Raw genomic sequence first — 19,723 nt, 5'->3', positions numbered from 1 at the left:
TTCACTTATGTGGGCAGTTATGGGGTCAAAACTGACCAATTAACTCAAGTGTGAACTCAACCTTACAGGTCGATGTTAGCGTCAGGTATAAAGAACCGTGCAGAGGCCCAAGATGCTAATATAGTGTGAAAGAGCGTACTTCTTTTACTCCTGCATCAGTTGATTCCACATAGATGTCTACAGAGCCTGTTCTATTAAACCCTTATACAGGTAGAGCCCCCCTGACAGAGGGGAGAGGGTGTCGGCAGTAAGTTTGTGTTGAAGTCACTGATTATTTTGCCCTTCCTATGATCTATCAGAACAATAACCCCAAAAAAACGGATCCTGTCTGTTGAGCATCCGCCTTTACTCGGTCAGCATTTGGTCAGTAATCCATCAGTATTGCTAATGACCAAAAAAACAGGCGTGGATCGAAAACAGAGATGACACGTGAATGGAATATTTGCATGTCTTCTGTGTTTTGTACCCAATCCTGCTTTTGGCTACCAAATCATAAGCCAATTCTGATGGGACCATACAGGCCTTACAGATGCTACACAGACAGTATCCATTATGCGTCTCATTTTTCCTTTCTTTTGACAGATCAGAAGAAGGGTCAAATAACTGATGATGTCAGCCAGGCCAAAAAAATAGTTGCCCAGTCATGGAGGAGTCGGGAGAGTGGGAACAGCATAAGAAGTCCACAGAGTGGCCCAATGACATAGTGTGGAGGTGGCAGCAGCATCAGGAGACCACAGAGTCGCAAGTTGACATAGTGTGGAGTTAGCAGCAGCAACGTGAGGAGGCCACAGAGTGGCACAATGACATAGTGTGGAGGTGGCAGCAGCATGAGGAGTCAACAGAGTGGCAATGACATAGTGTTGAGGTAGCAGCAGTATCAGGAGACCACAGAGTGGCTAGGTGACATACTGTGGAGGTGGCAGCAGCATCAGGAGACCACTGAGTGTCAAGGTGACATAGTGTGTAGGTGGCTGCAGCATCAGGAGACTACAGAGTGGCAAGGTGACATAGTGGAGAGGTGGCAGCAGCAGCATGAGGAGACCACAGAGTGGCAAGGTGACATAGTGTGGAGGAGGCAGCAGCATCAGGAGACCACAGAGTGACCCGGTGACAGAGTGGGGAGGTGGGTGGCACTAACAGTACCCGCTGACGATGGTGGATGTAAGAAGGAGCACTTGGCATCAGATATGTGGCATAAGGCGGGTGGCAGCATCAGAATAGTAGCTGAGGCTGGTTGCCAGAATAAACTGGTCTCTTTTGTCAAGGTTTGGGTGAGGCAGCATCGATGATCTAATCTGATGCATCAGGCATTGGTGGGTGGAAATCCCGGCTGATCTCGACAAAGGTCAGTCTCTTTACATTTTGGGTGGACAGGCGAGTTCTCCTTGGGGTAACTATGGCCCCCGGCGCACTAAGGACCCGCTCTGATGCCACACTAATGGCCCGGCAGGACAGCTTTTCCAGGGCAAACTCGGCCAGTTGCGGACACAAATCAAGTTTGGATGCCCAGTGAGTAGTTTCTTCACTATGTGATGAAGAAAGCTGCTCATCAGCGACTCTAGACTCAGGCTGCTGCTGATGGAGCTGGTACTGCTCCTGCCACCCCACCACACCCCACTCAACCCTAGCAACCATTGCAGTGGACGTAAGCGCAGAGGGCCCCCCGGTCAGACCTGCAAGAGGATGGATGATGCAGGATGTCTCTATAGTAGTTCAGTTTGTTCTCCCTCTCAGCGGGTGTAAAAATGGCCCCCATTTTGGACTGGTAGTGAGGGTCTAACATGGTGGAGAGCCAGTAGTCATCCCTCTGCCGAATGGTGTCAATTCGGCCGTCACTACACAAGCAAGTGAGCATACATCGGGTCATTTGCACAAGTGACTTGGAAGAACTCCCTGCCTCCATGTCCACTGCATACTGCCATGGTGTGTCTAGGTCATCTGCCTCGTATTCCTCATCTCTCTCTTGCTCCTCCGGCTGCTTTTGCTCCTCCTCTCCTTTCACCTGTGTAGAAAAACCACCCATTTCGCTACACATTCGCTTGAATGTCCTCCTCCTCCTCCAGTTCAGCCCCCACAGGGCTCATGTCGCCGTGAGAAGAAGGCGCCACGTCTCCAGTCACCTGACCAGCCAGATTTACCAGCATCTTTTCCAGGATATAAATCAGTGGAATGACGTTGTTCATCCCGTAGTCCTGGTGAATGACAAATAAAGTGGCCTCCTCAAAGGGCACGAGCAAACGGCAGGTGTCACGCATGAGCTGCCACTGGCTAACATCGAAGTTACACAGGGGAATACCTCTGTCCGCCTGTATCATCAAGAAATTGTTTATGGCCTTTCTCTGTTCGTACAGTCAGTCCAACATATGGAGGGTGTAATTCCAACGGGTGGAAACGTTGCATATCAGCCCATTTTGGGAGACGCCTTTCTGCCACTGTAGCTCAAGGTGGATGTGCTTAGCGGTATATGAGTGGCTAAAGTGCATGCAAAGTTTCCTGGCCATTTTTAGGATGTCTTGCAGATGGGTGGAAGACTTCAGGAAACGCTTGACAGCCCTCCTTGACGCAGCGCCAACACCATGTTCTTCCCATTGTCGGTCACCATGGCTCCGATTTTGAGTTGTCATGAAGAAAGCCAGGATTCGATTTCTTGCTGAAGGACATGGAGCAGTTCCTCCCCTGTGTGACTCCGTTCGCACAGGAAAACTAGGTGCAGAACAGCGTGACACCACCGTGCCCTGCACATGTGGTATGCTGGTGGGGCACTGTGAATTGTCCCTGCAGTGGAGGCTGAGGACAACGTGAAGGATGAGAAGGCAGAGTTGGACATTGTCGCAGGACAAACAGCGTGAGAATGTGGAGGCAGAAGCAACATCACCTGGCTAAGTTTCTGGTTTGTCTAGGCACGAACCACATTTACCCAGTGGGCCGTAAATAACATATATTGTCGTTGACCGTCGTTACAGCTCCACACGTCGGCGCTGCCATGCACTTTGGCAGACACCGACAGGCTTAAGAACTGGCCCACCTTCTGTTCTGCATATCTGTGCAGGACTGGTACTGCCTTTTTGGCAAAGAAATGACGCCTTGGGACTCTCCACCTCAGCTCAGCACAAGCCATCAGTTCTCTGAAAGGTGCAGAGTCACCACTTGGAAAGGGAGGGACTGCAGTACCAGCAACTTGGACAAGAGCACGTTCAGCTTCTGCGCTGTTGGATGAGTGTCCACATACTGTTTTATCTTGGAAATCGATTCAGTGATGGATTGCTGACGGAATGTCTGACTAGGAGGAAGAGCAGTAGGAGCATCAGGACCAGTAGATTACGGGAAGGACAGACAGCTTCCTTCGGCTGAGGTAGTGGAGCCTTGATTGCCTGAAATCAGGTGCGTGCCACTGGGTGATGCAGCGGTTGCTGCGGCAGGCTGGACCACCACATTGGAACGACGGTTCTCCCAGACCACTTTATGGTGACGCTGCATATGTTGACGCAGGGCCGTGGTGCCAACATTGGCACCTTGGCCACGCTTCACCTTTTGCCCACAGATTCGACAAATGGCCATGTTCACCTCCCCCAGCGGCCTAACAAAAAACTGCAACACAGCCAAGTAGGTGATTTTACCCTCAACACTCCGCACTGACTGACTGCTACCAACACTGCCTCCGTGAACCCTTGCACCACTACTTTCTGGGCCGGTAGGCTCCTGCAAAGCGGGTGGTCTACCCCGGGCATGTTTGGCTTTCGACCTCCCACTGCTGCCACCCTGCTGACTTCTGGCCACGCTAGCTACTGGCTCTTCCGCTGCCTCAGGCGAAAGCTGCCACCCTCTTCTCCCGATGATGAAGCCCCCTCCTCACCCGGCTCCCCATTGCGATCGGCTACATCATCATCGAGTACTGTCTGCACGTCACTGATATAGTAGGTAGAAAGGACCGCAGTTTAAGGTGCAGAAACACCGGGCAGGACAGATGTGGACATGAAGCTTTTCAAACTTATTAATGGTATCTAAGCTACTGTATAGAGCAATATCTAATAAAGAAAAATCCTTCTTCATAATTACATCTGTCCGGCCTGGTATTTCTGCGCCTCAAACTGCGGTCCTTTCTATCTACTACACTATTGGCTCTGAGGAATTTGGGCCCTTCCTACTCATAAAAAGCCCACTACAGAGTTGTGCCTATATTTAGCACGATCGCTTCAGGTGAGCCTCCAATTTGTGTTCTGTGAACCAGTTTTACTGTCTAGGATGTACTACACCTAACTATCTATCTCCTGCACATCACTGATTGTCACAAATCAGTGGAAGTGGACCCAATGTGCTACAAACTGGCTGTACCCTGGAGTGGCGTGACTAAACAGCTACCTGGTCTTCGCTAGAGCCTCTGGTGGTGAGGATAGACTTGGGCCGTTAGGGTAGCTGCCAGGTACCACTCCAGGGCAGACCCAGAATGGGTAGCAGCTGTTCCTGGTGGACCAAGAGGTACCTGCGAAGATACCGACAGTATAGATGTGGTTGGACAGGCAGGGTCATTACCAGGAGAAACCAGACAGGACCGGTGGATGAGGCAGAGACGTAGTCGAGACAAGCAATGGGTCAGGGCAGGCGGCACAGGAACGAAGTCAGACATTCCGGGTCGGCAACAGGAGGAGCGATGCAAGCAAGCAGGGATCAGACAAAGAGCGTCGTCTAGGAAAAGGCACGTAGACAGGAACACAAGTGGTAGCAAGCTCAATTGCACAGGATAGGACCTTGACTCTGAGGTGCTTGGGTAGAGGGCTGAGCCACTTAAATACCTCCAGGAGAGCCAGGGTAGGTCAATGGAATTACCTGACACAACACAGCCCCGCCCAAGGAGTGATGCGTACAGCAGCCGAGCACGAGCAGCATTCAGGTTGACTGGAAGCTGGGGAGCGGAATCTCCAGAGCAGCAGCAGAGACAGGGAAGCACAGATCATGATCACAGGTGAGCACGGTGCCCAGAACCGTGTTGCGGCGAGCAGGGGGACAGCGTCGCACCAACGACGCTGTTACAGTATCCCCCCCCCCTTACGCCCCCTCTTCTTGAGTCCATGGCGAGACAAAAAACGCTTGTAAACCCTAGAAATGGTTGTGCGTGAAAATCCCAGTAACTGAGCAGATTGTGAAATACTCAGACCAGCCCGTCTGGCACCAACAACCATGCCACGCTCAAAATTGCTTAAATCACCTTTCTTTCCCATTCTGACAATCAGTTTGGAGTTCAGGAGATTGTCTTGACCAGGACCACACCCCTAAATGCATTGAAGCAACTGCCATGTGATTGGTTGACTAGATAATTGTATTAATGAGAAATAGAACAGGTGTTCCTAATAATTCTTTAGGTGAGTGTATATATATATATATATGATAAGATATATAAATATATGTGAGTATAATGCATAAATTTTTTTATAATAATTTCAAAAGACAGTAGCTGTGTTACCTATGCATTTTGTGTAATAATCCGAAAGTATAGTACAAATAGTGAATATAATAGGAAATATTCATGAGGGAGATAATAAAATCCACTATTACATTGCTCTTATGACTCATACTGTAGATATGCATGTGCATATAAAGGAGAGTGGAGTAAAAAATTGTGGATAGTAGTGAATGGGGATGGGAGCCCTCCAAGAAGAGGAGAACGAGGTGCTGATAAGCAGCCAGACACTCGAAGTCCCGTCCTCAAAGGGCACCCACTCCAATTTTACAGGAAACCGAAAAGTTCAATTTGCACATTTAGGCCTTTAGGGATCATAGTAAGAAATTTGAAGATTCTCCTAGATTCAATTCTCGACATATTCGCTATATGGTTCCCCCCTCTCCAGTGTCTTCAAATGTTTTCAAAGGCTACATATGTAAGTACTGATGGATCTTGAAGTGTTTAGAGACCGAATGTTGTTCATAGCCTTTTGTAATATTCTAAATATGTTCGGCTACCTTTTTCTTAAAGGGTCTCTTGGTTCTTCCTATATACTGTTTATGGCATGGACATTGTAATAGATAAATTACATCCGATGAGTCACACAATAGATGCTCCCTTATGTGATTTGTATGTTGATCTAATTGTGATTGTTTTCTTCGGGAAGTTTGTAATCTTGCAATTTTTACATCTAGTGCATCTGAAGAATCCCTGAAGTGTTAGCCAACTAGACTTAGACCCCGATGATATCTTTTTGATTGAGGGAGCTACTTGTAGTCCTAAGTTGGAAGCTCTAGTGTATGTGATCAGGGGGCTTGTAGGTAATGGAGGCCCTTTCAATTTGTCTCCCAAGAAATGGTGCCAGTGTCTCCCAATGATCTTTTCTGTGGTCTTATATTGGGCATTAAATGGTAGTATTAAACGGATCTTGTCATCTACTTTGGTCTCATTCTCTCTCTCAATATCAGAAATAAAAAAATTCTCCTATTCATCATTCTTACTTTGTATAGTGAGGCATCTACTATTTCTCTCAGGTAGTCTTTAGCTAGAAATTGTTGTCTTGGATCATTGGCTTCTTTTTCAAATTGATTAATTTCTGTGCAATTTCGTTTGAGTTGTCTGAATTGACTAGTCAGAATATTAATTAACCATCTAGGAAGATGGCAGCTAGAATATAAGATATAGTTATTGTTCATGACTGGTTTCTGATATGTGTTGCATATCAGTTTTTGCCCGCAAATCTTCACTATCAGATCTAAGAATTCCACATGGGTGCGACTTATGTTTGTAGTGAAATTCAAATTTCTGTCGTTATCATTAATTTCTTTTAAGAAGCTCTGTAAATTCTCCTCCATATCTTGCCATATGAAAATAATATTGTCTATGTACCGTCGCCATAGCACCAGGCTCCCACCCAGCCTAGGTCGAATGACTTCCATTTCACACTGTGCCATAAAGATGTTGGCATAGCTGGGGGCAAACCTGGTGCCCATGGCAGTACCACGTTTCTGTAAGAAGTAGTCTGATTCAAATTTAAAATAATTGTGTGTTAAAATGAAATTCACTCCCTCTATAACAAACTCAATTTGGTCTTTATGTAAGGCCACATTGTAATTTAGCTGTTTTCTAAATGCGTCCATTCCCTGGTGGTGATTGATTATAGTATAAAGTGAGTTCACTTCCACTGTCCCCAATAGCCAATGTTCCTGATATTCGATTTGTTCAAGTATTGCTATAATGTGTGTAGTGTCTCTTATATAGAAAGGTAATTTTTTGACTGTTGGTTGTAAGATGTGGTCTATGTATTGGGACAGGTTGGAAGTGACTGATCCAATGCCGGAGATTATTGGTCTAACTGGTGGGTTTGTTAGATTTTTATGAATCTTGGGTAGATAATAAAATATTGGTAATCTCTTTTGGGATCCTATAATAAATCTGAATTCTTTGTGGTATTCATCTGTTGGGTCTGTTTTCAGCATATTGTATGTGGTTTGATCATATAGTTGTCTTTTACATTCCTTCATGTAATCCTCTGTGTCTAACACTACAATAGCTCCCCCTTTATCCGCTGGTCTGATCGTAATATCATTTGTGAATTATAATATTTTGATGGCCTCTTGTTCTTTTTTGGTCAGATTTTTAGATATTTATTATTTTTAATTTTCCTAATGTCTGATTCCACAGATTTCTGAAATGTCGCTATGTATTTCCTATTTCCTGTCTAGGATATTTCATGGATTTGGCTCTAAGGTCTGTGTGGAAAAATTTTATAGGTTCTTTTATGTCTCTAGTTATGGGATTCTTCATCAAATACTTTTTCAAACACAATTTCCTAATAAATTTTTACACCCCAATATAATTATAAAATTTGTCAAGTTTAGCTGTTGGGGAAAATTTTAGCAATAATATTAGTTATACCGGCACACTATGATGAATGTGTAGTGGTATATAATCACACCCAAATTAAAGCAGAATTATTTTGTGAACTGGGAATCATAAAACATAACGTTTACTAAGTCATTTAAAATATAAAAATACCACTGGGTTAGAGACAACAAAATTCATATACCTCCACTATTACAAATCACAATAAGTGAAAAAATGGGTGGATCTTACCACGTCTTGTGAGTTCCACAACCAATGGAGGGAGGTCCTGGTAGTTGGTGATACCTGGGACCAGCGTGACCAAGGTGCTTGTGTCAGGTGGCAGTTATGATTCTCCTAGTAAACCCTATTATGGCTTTCCTACCTGTATAAGGGCTAGGGGCTGTTCTTATTGCCTGCCTAACACACATGGAGCACCCGCCCCGACAGGGGCGACCCCATACCGAACCTTTCCCTCAGTATGGATCTAGTACTATACGTAACCCTAATTACAGAGCCCTACATGCCATGTTTCAGTCTTGCTTTTCAGACATCATCAGGGGACTTCACAAAAGTATTCAGGGATAGTGAAAGGTTAAGGTCGTTTTAGCCTCGTGCTTTTACTCTGGATAGTGGGTAAGTCTTATCCATGCCACATCATGGGAAGTGTCCCATGTGAGTTTGTGTCTCACCTCAAACAGTGGTGATTTGGGTGAGGGAAAATTTTAGGCCTTTATTCAATAGTTTCTTTGTGTTTCAGTTAGATCAATTTTACTTAGATTCATTACTATATCCTCAGTGGTTAATATATGGTGATTTGGGAGCCTGGTTCTGGTTCCCGTTCTTTGCTTGTCCTCTTGTTGATATTCCCTTTGGTGATAGTGATTAGTGATGGACGAACATCTGCCGGGACGGTTCGCGAACGCAATCGCACAAACGCGATCAAATGTTCGCGAACCGCAAGTTTGCGCGGGTCCCATTCATTTTAATGGCAGGCGAACCTGAAAAACCTTCAGCTCATATTTGCAGCTAAGAAATAATTACTAGAAGTGCACAAATAGTCCCATAACATGGTCAGTGACATACAGGTGTTTGCTTAGATTAGATAACCACTCAGAAACTCAGAAATCTCAGAAAAAAGGAGTGCTGACCATATGACATCTGTACCAGATGTATTTTTCGAAATTGCGATCTCCATTAATTATTTTTTTCAATGCGAAATATCGGCAATATAATTTTCGTGTACGCGCATGCGCAAATGCACTATACAGTACCCAAATGCACTATAAAGAAAGTATATTGGTATATAACACCCCGCTTCAATAATTTTTATGGGGGGACGACTGGTATATCACACCAGTAGAAATTATTTGTTCCAATAACGCTTGTCCCTCTATATACCTGCAGTATCGCAGCAGAACCGCACACAACTGTCGCACAATACAAATGCACTATAATATACTTTCTAACATAGAAAGTATATTATACCATTGTACAAGGAAGGCAATCCAGTAGAATATACATAAAGATAAAACGTAACCTTTAAAAATGTTACTATAAGGGGCCATTCACACGTCCGTGTGTGCCGGACACAGGCAATGTGCATTCCGCAATTTGTGGACCGCACATCGCCGGCACTATATTAGAAAATGCCTAATCTTGTCTGCAATTGCGGACAAGAATAGGACATGTTCTATTTTTTTGGCGGAAACGGAAGCACAGATGCGGAAGTGCGTTTCCGCAAATGCAGATGTGGATCCGCAAATGCGGATGCGAACAGCACATTCCGGCCCCATTGAAAATGAATGTGTCTGCAGCCGTTCTGCAAAATTGTGGAATGGATGCGGACCCATTTTGCGGACGTGTGAATGGAAAAGATATCCCTGAAAATGAAAATAAATTAAATTATTAAAGTTATGCAAAAAGCATAGATGTGGTCGGCAATAACAAGTGCTCGGCGGCACTAAATCAGGTGCTCGGCGGCACCAAATCAGAAACCATATGTCCTCTCGCTACACGGTGGGGGTTCCAGTGCACATCCATGAATTCCAGAGGGAAAGAAAAAAACATCTATCCCTGGGCTAGATGATGATGTGGTATTGAAGGACAGGGTGGGCAAAGAACTGTCCCTGATATGGCCCTAGTAAGCCCCTAGCCCCTAGGCCCCTGACTTCCAGGTGATCATTATATAGATCTATGTGTTTTTGACTCATTATAAAAGTTTATTATAAGTATATCCCACCCCTCTGGGTATCGCATCTATCGATAGCACATTTATACTAGCCCTTAAAATGACTTTTGTGGCCCTATTAGCTAGCGCTTGGTGTCCCTAACAGTCTGTCCCTGCTCCACACAGCAACCTCTCCCTACACTAGCAAAACACTGAAAGTAAAATGGCGGCCAGATCAGGTTTATTTATAAGGTAGGGGGTATGTCCATGTGCTGAAACGTCTCAATTGGCTGTCCTGTACCACCTGATGGTTGTGTCATGGGTCAAAGTTCTTCATAATGTAAAAGAATATGGCGGGCACGAATTACTCCATATGTTCGGCGAATCACGAACACGCAAAGTTCGCCGCAAAACGACCGCCGGGCGAATCGCAAGGCCATCTCTAATAGTGATTGTTCCAACTGCCTTGTGATGGTTTCTCTACATGATCCCTCATTGTGTTCTCTCTCTGGGTGTGATATCGGTGTCTCAGATTGTATCTGTGTATATGAGATTGTGTCCTTGTCATGTCCCAGGGATTGGGACTGTCGTTGTGTCCTTATTCTGTGGTGAGGTGGGGTCTGATCTAAAAAATGAGGCAAAGATAGTGTTTCAAATTAATTATTTGTAGAGATATTATAGTGTACTTATAGTGCATTATTCGGTATAGTATCGCTCTTCTTATTCTCCTTAGTCCTATCTTGTGATATTTTCTGTGAATCCTTAATGTGATTAAGTGCTCGTTCCGTTTGTGTTCTATTTTTTAGTTTTTTGATCTTTTTGTTCGTTATCTCCCTCTCTAGTGTATCTAAACTAATACATAGGCATTCTTGCCATCTCATAAAATCCTCACCTTGTGGTAGTGTATCAATTATCTCTTTCAGTTTGGCAATCTGTTCTATTGTTTCTTCTAGGATCTCTGTACGTCTTTTTATTATTATCTGTATAAGTAATCAAGATTGTGATTTTTAGAAAGAATCCCACTCTCTTCTAAATTCTTCATTATATAGGTCCTGAGCTGGGTCCTTTAATAAAGTAAGGCCCTTTGGTATTACCCCACTCGATAGGTATTGATTAAGGGATTTGATTTCCCATCTTTGTCTTAATTGTTTGTGGAGTGATCTATTTTGGACCTTGTTGGAATAATGTGTGTTGTTTGATTAGCATGTTGATCAAAGACATATGTATCAATTACTTAGCATTTTATTTCCATGCAATTCCAGATATCCATGGCGACTGAGCAGGGAGCTCAACCGTCGGATATAAAGGAATATGGTAAATCTGATAAAAAGTAGGCGGCTCACCTAATTCAGACCGTAGGATATAGGTGCTCAATCCTAGGAGTACCCGTCGCCGGTATATTATGTATAAACAAGAGGCCATCAAAATATTACAATTCACAAATCATATTACGATCAGACCAGCGGATAAATGGGAAGCTATTGTAGTGTTAGACACAGAGGATTACATGAAGGAACATAAAAGACAACTATATGATAAAACCACATACAATATGCTGAAAACAGACATTTAATATTTTATATTTTTTAATTTGTTTTATATTTTTCTATTTTTTGCACCTGCACTTTTATTAGAAATATATTTATTTACACTCTCTTGGTCCGGACGAATTCTAGAAAATTTATTGATTTGTGTTACACCTATTGAATTGTTATTACTACTGTGAACTGCTGCTATTAGGAAGACGGTTATGTTCATTACTCTGCTCATTGCCACCTTTTTTAATATAAGAGGTACAGAGAGTGTTGTCTACACCAGTACCATTACCGTCTATTCATAATACTAATACTGTGGTTCTAATTGCGAGATAGAAATTATTTTATATTTTAATTGATAACAATTTTTTCCTTTTTATGTAATTTGGGGTACTAATAAATCATTTATATATTTTTAATCCTTGTGATACCAGATACTAGTGTGCCATCCATTTTTTCTATTTTTACTGTTCATACATAATATACCGGCTACTGGTATGCCTAGGATCAAGCACATATATCCTACGGTCTGAATTAGGTGAGCCGCCTACTTTTTATCTCAATTACTGAAGCCACTGACAAAGGCCTCTCCAGTCGGATGGTGGGAAGCCGATACTGATTAACCAGCGCTTGTTGAATGAAGTTTCCGGCTGACCCAGAGTCCATGAATGACGGCACAGATAGCGTAACTCCCTTGTGAGAGAGAGTCACTGGAACAAAAAATTTCATAGAGGACTTCTGCTAGTCTAGAACCATCTCTCCAACTGATCCTAGACAATGGCGTTTCCTGGCCTCTGGGGACAGTTACGCACAAAAAGGGCGGTAATTTTCTCACTTCACCACACAACAGCTAAACAACCCCCTTTTCCCCCCCACTAATACACAACAAAAAAAAGGCTTTAGAACGTATAACTGCGGCCGTGAACGGCAAATAAAGTTTTTTTTGCCACTAATACATGCCAAAAGGGCTGTAATTTTCCCAATTCACCACACAACGGCTAATAAGCCCTTTGACTTTTTCCCCACTAATGCACTCAAAATAAAGGCTTTAGAACATATAACTGCGGCGCTGAATGGCTAATAAAGTTTTTTTTTTTTTGCCACTAATACACGCCAGAAACGGCTTTAATTTTCTTACTTCCCCACACAATGGCTAATAAACCCTATTTCTTTTCCCCCACTAATACACGCCAAAAAGAGGCTTTAGAACATATAACTGCGCCCATTAATGGCAAATAATATTTTTCTTTTGCCACTAATACATGCCAAAAGGGGCTGTAATTTTCTCACTTCACCACACAACGGCTAATAAGCCCTATTTCTTTTCCCCCACTATTATACGCCAAAAAAGGCTTTAGAACGTATATCTGTGGCCGTGAACGGCAAATAATATTTTTTTCCCCCACTAATACACGTCAAAAAGGGCTTTAATTTTTTCACTTCACTACACATCGGCTCATAAGCCCCTTTCCCCCCCCCCCCCACTAATACATAACAAAAAAAAGGCTTTAGAACATATAACTGCGGCCGTGAACGGCAAATAATTTTTTTTTTCCCACTAATACACACCAAAAAGGACTGTAATTTTCTCACTTCGCCACACAACAGCTAATAAATCCCTTTTTCTTTTTCCCCACTAATACACACCAAAAAAAGGCTTTTGAATATATAACTGCGCCGTGAACAGCAAATAAAGTTTTTTTTTGCCACTAATAGATGCCAAAAGGGCTTTAATTTTCTCACTTCACCACACAACGGCTAATAAGCCCTTTTTATTTTTCCCCACTAATACGCGCCAAAAAGAGGCTTTAGAACATATAACTGCACTGCACAGGGGCTAATAAGACCCCAATAACAACAACGGTTTGTTGGAATTACAGAGGTATTGCAAATTTGTAATGAGCAGCAGTATAATGGCTATATGGATCCCCAGTCAGTGCAGCAAGGTGTAGAAGGATTTTTCCTATTACCCAGGCTGTAACCTCCCCTATTGGACCCTGTTCTCCTTTTATACTGTGGAATAATTCCACCCTATCCATTCTCTACACTTCTAAAGCTCTTTCCCTGAACTTCTATTGAGCAAAATATAAGTTTTCAAGTCTTTCCTAGCACTTTCATTGTGGGTAATCCCTCATTCCCAGAGTTCCTTGGTAGAGTTGAGCGAACACCTGGATGTTCGGGTTCGAGAAGTTCGGCCGAACTTCCCGGAAATGTACGGGTTCGGGATCCGAACCCGACCCGAACTTCGTCCCGAACCCCATTGAAGTCAATGGGGACCCGAACTTTTGGGCACTAAAAAGGCTGTAAAACAGCCCAGGAAAGAGCTAGAGGGCTGCAAAAGGCAGCAACATGTAGGTAAATCCCCTGCAAACAAATGTGGATAGGGAAATTAATTAAAATAAAAATTAAAAAAATAAAAATGACCCAATATCAATTGGACAGAGGTCCCATAGCAGAGAATCTGGCTTCACGTCAGCAGAGAATCAGTCTCTTCATGCCATAGCAAAGAATCTGGCTTCATGTCAGCAGAGAATCAGTCTCTTCATGCCATAGCAGAGAATCTGGCTTCATGTCACCCACCACTGGAAGAGGCCACTGTCACATATTTAGGCCCAGGCACCCAGACAGAGGAGAGCGGTCCCGTAACAGAGAATCTGGCCTTATGTCAGCGCAGAATCTGTCTTCATGTCATAGCAGAGAATCAGGCTTCACGTCACTCAACACTGGAACAGGCCACTGTCACACATTTAGGCCCAGGCACCCAGGCAGAGGAGAGAGGTCCTGTAACAGAGAATCTGGCCTTATGTCAGCACAGAATCTGTCTTCATGTCATAGCAGAGAATCAGGCTTCACGTCAGCCACCACTGGAACAGGCCACTGTCACACATTTAGGCCCAGGCACCCAGGCAGAGGAGAGAGGTCCCGTAACAGAGAATCTGGCCTTATGTCAGCGCAGAATCTGTCTTCATGTCATAGCAGAGAATCAAGCTTCACGTCACCCACCACTGGAACAGGCCACTGTCACACATTTAGGCCCAGGCACCCAGGTAGAGGAGAGAGGTCCCGTTACAGAGAATCTGGCCTTATGTCAGCGCAGAATCAGTCTTCGTGTCATAGCAGAGAATCAGGCTTCACGTCACCCACCACTGGAACAGGCCACTGTCACACATTTAGGCCCCAGCACCCAGTCAGAGGAGAGCGGTCCCGTAACAGAGAATCTGGTCTTATGTCAGCGCAGAATCTGTCTTCATGTCATAGCAGAGAATCAGGCTTCACGTCACCCACCACTGGAACAGGCCACTGTCACACATTTAGGCCCAGGCACCCAGGCAGAGGAGAGAGGTCCCGTAACAGAGAATCTGGCCTTATGTCAGCGCAGAATCAGTCTTCATGTCATAGCAGAGAATCAGGCTTCATGTCACCCACCACTGGAACAGGCCACTGTCACACATTTAGGCCCAGGCACCCAGGCAGAGGAGAGAGGTCCCGTAACAGAGAATCTGGCCTGATGTCAGCACAGAATCTGTCTTCATGTCATAGCAGAGAATCAGGCTTCACATCACCCACCACTGGAACAGGCCACTGTCACATATTTAGGCCCCGGCACCCAGACAGAGAAGAGAGGTCCCGTAAAAGAGAATCTGGCCTTATGTCAGCGCAGAATCAGTCTTCATATCATAGCAGAGAATCAGGCTTCACGTCACCCACCACTGGAACAGGCCACTGTCACATAATTATGCCCAGGCACCCAGGCAGAGGAAAGAGGTCCCGTAACAGAGAATCTGGCCTGATGTCAGCACAGAATCTGTCTTCATGTCATAGCAGAGAATCAGGCTTCACGTCACCCACCACTGGAACAGGCCACTGTGACACATTTAGGCCCAGGCACCCAGACAGAGGAGAGCGGTCCCGTAACAGAGAATCTGGCCTTATGTCAGCGCAGAATCTGTCTTCATGTCATAGCAGAGAATCAAGCTTCACGTCACCCACCATTGGAACAGGCCACTGTCACACATTTAGGCCCAGGCACCCAGGCAGAGGAGAGAGGTCCCGTATCAGAGAATCTGGCCTTATGTCAGCACAGAATCAGTCTTCATGTCATAGCAGAGAATCAGGCTTCACGTCACCCACCACTGGAACAGGCCACTGTCACATATTTAGGCCCCGGCACCCAGACAGAGGAGAGCAGTCCCGTAACAGAGAATCTGGCCTTATGTCAGCGCAGAATCTGTCTTCATGTCATAGCAGAGAATCAAGCTTCACGTCACCCACCACTGGAACAGGCCACTGTCACACATTTAGGCCCAGGCACCCAGGCAGAGGAGAGAGGTCCCGTATTAGAAATCTGGCCTTATGTCAGCGCAGAATCAGTCTTCATGTCATAGCAGAGAATCAGGCTTCACGTCACCCACCACTGGAACAGGCCACTGTCACACATTTAGGCCCCGGCACCCAGACAGAGGAGAGCGGTCCCGTAACAGAGAATCTGGCCTTATGTCAGCGCAGAATCTGTCTTCATGTCATAGCAGAGAATCAGGCTTTACGTCACCCACCACTGGAACAGGCCACTGTCTCACATTTAGGCCCAGGTACCCAGGCAGAGGAGAGAGGTCCCGTAACAGAGAATCTGGCCTTATGTCAGCGCAGAATCTGTCTTCATGTCATAGCAGAGAATCAGGCTTCACGTCACCCACCACTGGAACAGGCCACTGTCACACATTTAGGCCCAGGCACCCAGGCAGAGGAGAGAGGTCCCGTAACAGAGAATCTGGCCTGATGTCAGCACAGAATCTGTCTTCATGTCATAGCAGAGAATCAGGCTTCACGTCACCCACCACTGGAACAGGCCACTGTCACACATTTAGGCCCAGGCACCCAGGCAGAGGAGAGAGGTCTCGTAACAGAGAATCTGGCCTGATGTCAGCACAGAATCTGTCTTCATGTTATAGCAGAGAATCAGGCTTCACGTCACCCACCACTGGAACAGGCCACTGTCACATATTTAGGCCCCGGCACCCAGACAGAGGAGAGAGGTCCCGTAACAGAGAATCTGGCCTTATGTCAGCGCAGAATCAGTCTTCATGTCATAGCAGAGAATCAGGCTTCACGTCACCCACCACTGGAACAGGCCACTGTCACATATTTAGGCCCAGGCACCCAGGCAGAGGAGAGAGGTCCCGTAACAGAGAATCTGGCCTGATGTCAGCACAGAATCTGTCTTCATGTCATAGCAGAGAATCAGGCTTCACGTCACCCACCACTGGAACAGGCCACTGTCACACATTTAGGCCCAGGCACCCAGGCAGAGGAGAGAGGTCCCGTAACAGAGAATCTGGCCTTATGTCAGCGCAGAATCTGTCTTCATGTCATAGCAGAGAATCAGGCTTCACGTCACCCACCACTGGAACAGGCCACTGTCACACATTTAGGCCCAGGCACCCAGGCAGAGGAGAGAGGTCGCGTAACAGAGAATCTGGCTTCATGTCAGCACAGAATCAGTCTTCATGTCATAGTAGAGAATCAGGCTTCACGTCACCCACCACTGGAACAGGCCACTGTCACATATTTAGGCCCCGGCACCCAGACAGAGGAGAGCAGTCCCGTAACAGAGAATCTGGCCTTATGTCAGCGCAGAATCTGTCTTCATGTCATAGCAGAGAATCAAGCTTCACGTCACCCACCACTGGAACAGGCCACTGTCACACATTTAGGCCCAGGCACCCAGGCAGAGGAGAGAGGTCCCGTATTAGAAATCTGGCCTTATGTCAGCGCAGAATCAGTCTTCATGTCATAGCAGAGAATCAGGCTTCACGTCACCCACCACTGGAACAGGCCACTGTCACACATTTAGGCCCCGGCACCCAGACAGAGGAGAGCGGTCCCGTAACAGAGAATCTGGCCTTATGTCAGCGCAGAATCTGTCTTCATGTCATAGCAGAGAATCAGGCTTTACGTCACCCACCACTGGAACAGGCCACTGTCTCACATTTAGGCCCAGGCACCCAGGCAGAGGAGAGAGGTCCCGTAACAGAGAATCTGGCCTTATGTCAGCGCAGAATCTGTCTTCATGTCATAGCAGAGAATCAGGCTTCACGTCACCCACCACTGGAACAGGCCACTGTCACACATTTAGGCCCAGGCACCCAGGCAGAGGAGAGAGGTCCCGTAACAGAGAATCTGGCCTGATGTCAGCACAGAATCTGTCTTCATGTCATAGCAGAGAATCAGGCTTCACGTCACCCACCACTGGAACAGGCCACTGTCACACATTTAGGCCCAGGCACCCAGGCAGAGGAGAGAGGTCTCGTAACAGAGAATCTGGCCTGATGTCAGCACAGAATCTGTCTTCATGTTATAGCAGAGAATCAGGCTTCACGTCACCCACCACTGGAAAAGGCCACTGTCACATATTTAGGCCCCGGCACCCAGACAGAGGAGAGAGGTCCCGTAACAGAGAATCTGGCCTTATGTCAGCGCAGAATCAGTCTTCATGTCATAGCAGAGAATCAGGCTTCACGTCACCCACCACTGGAACAGGCCACTGTCACATATTTAGGCCCAGGCACCCAGGCAGAGGAGAGAGGTCCCGTAACAGAGAATCTGGCCTGATGTCAGCACAGAATCTGTCTTCATGTCATAGCAGAGAATCAGGCTTCACGTCACCCACCACTGGAACAGGCCACTGTCACACATTTAGGCCCAGGCACCCAGGCAGAGGAGAGATGTCCCGTAACAGAGAATCTGGCCTTATGTCAGCGCAGAATCTGTCTTCATGTCATAGCAGAGAATCAGGCTTCACGTCACCCACCACTGGAACAGGCCACTGTCACACATTTAGGCCCAGGCACCCAGGCAGAGGAGAGAGGTCGCGTAACAGAGAATCTGGCTTCATGTCAGCACAGAATAAGTCTTCATGTCATAGCAGAGAATCAGGCTTCACGTCACCCACCACTGGAACAGGCCACTGTCACACATTTAGGCCCCGGCACCCAGACAGAGGAGAGGTTCATTCAACTTTGGGTTGCCCCGCAATATAATGGTAAAATGAAATTAAAAATAGTATTGAATGAGGAAGTGCCCTGGAGTAGAATAATATATTGTTAAGGGGAGGTAGTTAATATCTAATCTGCACAAGGGATGGACAGGTCCTGTGGGATCCATGCCTGGTTCATTTTTATGAACGTCAGCTTGTCCACATTGGCTGTAGACAGGCGGCTGCGTTTGTCTGTAATGACGCCCCCTGCCGTGCTGAATACACGTTCAGACAAAACGCTGGCCGCCGGGCAGGCCAGCACCTCCAAGGCATAAAAGGCTAGCTCTGGCCACGTGGACAATTTGGAGACCCAGAAGTTGAATTGGGCCGAACCATCAGTCAGTACGTGGAGGGGTGTGCACAGGTACTGTTCCACCATGTTAGTGAAATGTTGCCTCCTGCTAACACGTTCCGTATCAGGTGGTGGTGCAGTTAGCTGTGGCGTGTTGACAAAACTTTTCCACATCTCTGCCATGCTTACCCTTCCCTCAGAGGAGCTGGGCGTGACACAGCTGCGTTGGCGACCTCTTGCTCCTCCTCTGCCTTCGCCTTGGGCTTCCACTGGTTCCCCTGTGACATTTGGGAATGCTCTCAGTAGCGCGCCTACCAACGTGCGCTTGTACTCGCGCATCTTCCTATCACGCTCCAGTGTAGGAAGTAAGGTGGGCACATTGTCTTTGTACCGGGGATCCAGCAGGGTGGCAACCCAGTAGTCCGCACACATTAAAATTTGGGCAACTCTGCTGTCGTTGCGCAGGCACTGCAGCATGTAGTCGCTCATGTGTGCCAGGCTGCCCAGAGGTAAGGACAAGCTGTCCTCTGTGGGAGGCGTATCGTCATCGTCCTGTGTTTCCCCCCAGCCATGCATCAGTGATGGGCCCGAGCTGCTTTGGGTGCCACCCCGCTGTGAACATGCTTCATCCTCATCCTCCTCCACCTCCTCCTCATCCTCGTCCTCCTCGTCCTCCAGTAATGGGCCCTGTCTGGCCACATTTGTACCTGGCCTCTGGTGTTGCAAAAAACCTCCCTCTGAGTCACTTCGAAGAGACTGGCCTGAAAGTGCTAAAAATGACCCCTCTTCCTCCTCTTCCTCCTGGGCCACCTCCTCTTCCATCATCGCCCTAAGTGTTTTCTCAAGGAGACATAGAAGTGGTATTGTAACGCTGATAACGGCGTCATCGCCA

The 19,723-nt window shown here is 46.2% G+C and overlaps 1 pseudogene; it reads left to right on the top strand.

Moving 5' to 3' along the window:
* The window catches only part of LOC120988945, a 55,740-nt pseudogene that overhangs the window by 24,355 nt on the left and 11,662 nt on the right, over window positions 1–19,723 (top strand).

The sequence above is a fragment of the Bufo bufo genome, chromosome 1, assembly GCF_905171765.1.
Source record: "Bufo bufo chromosome 1, aBufBuf1.1, whole genome shotgun sequence".
Taxonomy (NCBI): domain Eukaryota; kingdom Metazoa; phylum Chordata; class Amphibia; order Anura; family Bufonidae; genus Bufo; species Bufo bufo.
This window is presented reverse-complemented; position numbering and strand designations above follow the sequence as displayed.